Below are 6,000 nucleotides of genomic sequence, written 5' to 3' on the forward strand. Positions count from 1 at the left end.
AGGAGAGAAAAGGCCAATGTGAGATAAAAGAGCCGGAAGAAACTCGAGGGTCCAACACCCAACATCTGACACTTTGTGACCCTGTTCGGGTTTTCTTGGCAAAGATGCTGGAGAAGTTTGCCTTTTTGTTTTACAGAGGAAGAAACTGAGTCAAACAGTAAAGTGACTTGCCCAGGGTCACACAGTTGATAATCTGTGGTCAGATTTGGAAGATGAGTATTTCTGACTCCAGGTCCCCACTCAATGAATTATAGCACCACCGAGCTTTCCCTTATTTCACAAATACAGAAATTGGAGCCCCACCTAATAATGAATTGTCTAGTCACAAGATAAAAAGGAGGGCTGGAACAGAAGTTCAACTTTGATATCAGAGTTGTAAGAAACATCAGTGACCAATCTACCTGACAAGTAATTAATAACAAATGATGAATTGATCACCTATTTTTTCTTGAAGACTTCCAAAGGAGAGGAGAGCTCTCAGCTTCTGGAAACCGACTGTTTCATGTTGGGATGGCACTACTTCTTAGGAAGTTTTCCCTAAGTCAAGTCTGAATTTGTTAAAGGTTAAGTTAAAACATACAGATATACTTGAAATATTGTATTGAATGGTTTTCATTAGTGTAAATAATTTCTCAACGTAATCAGAAAAATAGAAAAAAAGCTAGAAAATAATTTTCCTATTTCTTAGGGCCTCTTCTGTTTTTGATTTATATTTTCTTAGTGATATTGTCATCTCCCATGGATTCAGTTGTCTTCAATTTTTAAGTTACAAATTGCTGGCTAGCGATGCCTCCTCCCTCAGTTTTGTAATTACAAAGTTGATATTTTTCAAACTTATTTTATTTTTCTAAAAACTGCAATGTTTTCAACATTCACCTTTGCAAAACCTTGTGTCCAAATTTTTCTCCACTTCTTCCTCCCCTAGATAGCAAACAACCCCTTACAGGTTAAACATGTAATTCTTACAAACATATTTACATATTTGTCATGTGCAAGAAAAAAAAAAAAAGCTCAAAAGGATGAAAAACCACAAGAAAAGAGAAAAAAAAAGCAAACAAGGTGAAAGTACTGTGCTTTGATCTACTGGAAGCTGATTTTTTAAAAACCTAAGTGTAAGACTACATTTGTACTTAAATTCCATCTTGTTAGTGTGACCCAAAGCTTCCAGAATATTGAATCCATGGGAGATGATCTGGGCAGCCAGATGGCCTTGGCACAGTAGATAGAACACTGTCCTGAAGCCAGGAAGGCTTTTCCCGAGTTCAAATGTGTTCTCAAATATGTGACCCTGGGAAAGTCTCATCTTAACCCTGTGGCCTTAGGTTTCTTCTCTGTAAAATGAGCTGGAGAAGAAAATGGCAAACCACTGTAGTGTATCTGCCAAGAAAACCCAAATGGAATCATGAAGGGGCAGACATGACTGAACACTGAGAAGTCTCCTGTGAGAAGTCACAGATCAATCGCCTTTTGAACATCTCACCCTGGCTGGGAGTCCCTTACTCCCACTATTCCAAATAGGACTGTCCTAAATCTTCCTCCATTGTGGCTCAGGACATTGCTATCCACTTATCACCTAGGGATGCAACATGTCATCCTCAATTCTTCTCCCTCACCCCAAGTAGCCAGTCTGTTGCCAAAGCTTGTTTCTGTCATCACAAGTTCTCTGGTTGGCATTTCTTCTCCATGTCTTTCACACTTGTTGGGACCCTCAAGGCTTCTCACCTGCAATACAGCAATAGCCTTCTAATGGTTCTCCCTACTTTATCTCTCCCTATTACAATCCAGCAGCAGCAGCCAGTGGTGATTTCCCTAAAACTTAGGTCTCCCACCTAAGTGTTCACCCACTGGCCCAATGGTCTCTAGCTCCCTATTACTGCCAGGATCTCACTTGGTTAAAATTTAAAGCTCTTTAATACAGCCTCTTTTCTCCTTTCCAGTCTTTTTTCTAGAGTCGTTAACGTTTGTCTACTTCGCTCATGATACTGCAATTCATATCTGCATCTTTACCTTTCCAGTCTCCATCCTTAGAATGGATCTTTTGTACTTTCTAACTTCTACCTTCAAGAGAAAATTTGTCCTGGTCTATATTCCTTCTCCACCTACATCCACTAGTGTCTCTCCCTTTGAGATTATCTTCCACCACCTCTGTATCATGTATAGGCCTAACTATCTTTTTTTTTTGAATAACTTTTTATTGACAGAACTCATGCCAGGGTAATTTTTTACAACATTATCCCTTGCACTCCTGTTCCAATTTTTCCCCTCCCTCCCTCCACCCTCTCCCCCAGATGGCAAGCAGTCCTATACGTGTTAAATAGGTTACAGTAGATCTTGGATACAATCTATGTGTGCAGAACCGAACAGTTTTCTTGTTGCTCAGGGAGAATTGGATTTAGAAGATATAAATAACCTGGGAAGAAGAACAAAAATGCAAGCAGTTTACATTCATTTCCTAGTGTTCTTTCTTTGGGTGTAGCTGCTTCTGTCCATCCTTGATCAACTGAAACTAAGTTAGATCTTCTCTTTGTTGAAGAAATCCACTTCCATCAGAATACATCCTCATACAGTATCGTTGTTGAAGTATATAAAGATCTCCTAGTTCTGCTCATTTCGCTCAGCATCAGTTCATGTAAGTCTCAGGAATCCTCTCTGTATTCGTCCTGCTGGTCATTTCTTACAGAACAATAATATTCCATAACATTTATATACACAATTTACTCAACCATTCTCCAGTTGATGGGCATCCATTCATTTTCCAGCTTCTGGCCACTACAAACAGGGCTGCCGCAAACATTTTGGCACATACAAGACCTAACTATCTTTTGCTTTTTCCTTTAAAATATAAACTCCTTAAAGGCAGGGAATTCTTTTTCCTTTCTTTTTGTCCCCAGCTCTTATCACAGTATTAGGCACATAGTAAAGATTTAATAAATGATTATTGACTTCATAATTTTGCCAAGGACCAATCATGTTTATTTTCATCTGGATATTTGGAAGCTCTGCCTTAAGGTGTATGTCCTTTGTGACTGCACATTCCTATTTTCTATGCTTCCCACTATTTGTACTTTGTGATATTACTCATTTTTTCTTGAATGGGTCCTAGAGAGCTTTTTTGTCTCAGTCAATCTGAGCTATTCCCCAACCTGTACTATATCCCATCAAAATCTTTCCATATTGCCACCATTCAGTGTGGGTGGGTTGTCTGTCCTGCAATATCCTTTCTTTTTCCTTTTCATAGTCTCAGCCTCCTCTGCCTTCTTCCTCTTCCTGGTCTCAACAACATCCTTTATTCCCTGATCCATATTGAGAACACTCCTCCACACTGTTTCTCCTCTCTATCCCAGCCCTCTTTTAAGGGTCCCTGAATTACTCTTCTAAATTCACCTGACCCAGTGACATATCCCAGCCATTGTACAGGATCTCATACATGGCTTCATAATACACATTTACATTTTAATAGTAATGTTTTTTGGCCTCTACATTTCACAAATAACCATAGATCTTTTCTGATGAATCATGCTGAAATTTACAATCCCTCTTGGGGTGAGCACAACACTCCCTATTTTCTCACCTTTCCACCATGTGGAGTGTCTTCATGGTGGCGTGAGGTAATAATAGCATTTATAGAGTCCTTTGCATATGTTATCTCATCTGGCCATCACAACAACCCTGTGAGGTTGGTGTAATCACTATTACAATTTCATAGATGAGGAAACTGAGGCAAACATATATTGACTTACCTAGAGTTATATGGTGGTATAATTCAGCTCAAATCCATTTTACGTAAGACTTTCCTCATTGGTGGAGATTGATTATGCCATCCATGCTTTATGCCTCTGTGAGGGAGTATGGAAACCCTGATGGTTTGACTTCAAGCTTCAAGAAAGAAGATAATGGGAGTTTCTTTGGTCCCTAAATGGGGAGAAAGACCTCTGGAAGATAGCAACCTATAGAGGACCTTTATCAGGTCTCTGTTCTCAGCTTATCTGCACTAGAGGCTTGGGGAATTTCTCCTTGGATGAGATCTGGGGTCTTATTGGTTAAGCTGAGATAGCTGGCTCCCAGTAGGAGGGCTTGTTCAGTCTGTATTGTCTAGTATATTCTCATCTGTGTATCTTCTCTAGTTTCTATTTGCTACTGGATTGAATAAATGCCATTTATTTACTATATGCTGTGTCTGTGCACATGCATGTGTGTGTGGAACTGCATTTGATAAAGAGGAAGTCAAGCTTTTCTAGACTAATATTTGGGGAGAGAGAAATTTAGCCTGGTCTTTCCTGTCCTTAAGGAGAACAGAGTGACCAAATCTATCTATTGATTTATCCCTCTACCCCATTCTCTGCCCTGAGACTTTAGCTGACTAAAATAACGCAAATGATTCCGGGCAGAATCAGACAAGAAGGGAACTTCTGTGCATCAAATGCCAAAGTCCATGAGGAAGAGGTTGTCATTTTCCCAAATAGTTTGAAGGCGCCTTGGTGATGATCATCTAGTCGAATTCCCCAATTTAACACGCTGAAGATGAGACCCAGAGAGAAGAGAGATCAACTATGTCCACATGAGATCAAAACAATTGATTATTCTATATATTGAGCATAAAAACCAGTCAAGAAATGCTTTGTCATAAATAACTGGCAGTTTTCACCTTTCATCTGGCTATATCAATATTTCCCACCCTGTTCCATTTCACAATTTAACAATACTGAGAGAAAAGAGAAGGGGAAAAGAATGGACAAGAAAGAATTCTTTCCCTACTCTCTACCTAGCATCATATTATTTCAACCCCCTAATTTAGGACCTATTGATTTTCAAGTGGGCCTGTACATCTGTTAATTAGTGAATTAGAGGGGACGGACTTCAGTTTAGAGAAAAATAAAAATCTGGATTTTAAGGGAAAAAATCCTCAAGACACTAAGTTCAAAAACAAATAACATTGCTTTGCCTTTCTTAGTTCACTGCAAGTATTTTAGCATTAACTTCAGGCTTTAACTCATTAATTCAATAAAAAGTATTTTGCAATACACTAATTTTAGCTCAATAATGATGTTTTCTCAGGGCTACATTGTACCTCATTGCAGAGAAGAGAAATGAAGAGGTGGTTCTGGACAAAATAAACTAGGGGAGTCTGAATGTTCAGAACACGACTACGTTGAAATCTTCCTGGATATGTCTCATGTCACGGATGCAGCCTTGGCTCCCCAAAGCCACTGGGTAACACCATGCTCTAACAGATATAACCAAACTAGAAAGGTTTAGCATATGGATCTACTGACAGATTGTCTGTGACTCGTCACTTAATTGGGTGTTGGATTATTTCAGCCACCAATACTAAAACAACCCATATTTTTGACACATAGACTTCAAAGTGTCCCTATCAAAAAAGGGATGTCAATCCATGACACCATATAGACGGGTAATAGTCCCTGCTTCCCAGTGTCTTGACAGAGGTGTCAAAACTCATGGCAGAATTCCCCAGTGCAGACTCCAACCAGATTAAAATGTAATTGGGAAATGTTTAGTAAAATTTGGTATTCGTCTCTTGTTCTCAGAGAGGACCAGTGACATCCTGGAGTTGATATCTTGACTTGCACCCATATTGGATTTAAGTGAGGTTCTCGAGAGCTTCCAAAAGTCATCAGCCTCACTCTTGCCTCCTGAGCCATCCAAATGCAGTGGCAAGACAAAAGGCAGGGTGGCTGGTGATCCCCCAGTGGGTGACCGTGACCTGTTTAGCAAAATAAATAAAATACCATATAGGTAACGTTAATTTGTATTGTTCTGAGTCAATATGCCGCCTACAAGGATCTGTTTGCATTTGAGTTTAACATCACTATTTTGGGGAAGTAGGAGTCTTTAAAATAACTCTTAAGAATCCTGGTTTTCCCCTCCTCTCTACCTGTCATTTAGTCTGAAATTATTATTATTAATGTTGCTGTTGCTGATAATGAGGCAAAAGTCAAAGATAAAATCCATAGCTCTGACTTGGCTCCAGCCAGCCAC

The sequence above is a fragment of the Sarcophilus harrisii genome, chromosome 5 (genome assembly GCF_902635505.1).
Source record: "Sarcophilus harrisii chromosome 5, mSarHar1.11, whole genome shotgun sequence".
NCBI classification, from domain to species: Eukaryota; Metazoa; Chordata; class Mammalia; order Dasyuromorphia; family Dasyuridae; genus Sarcophilus; species Sarcophilus harrisii.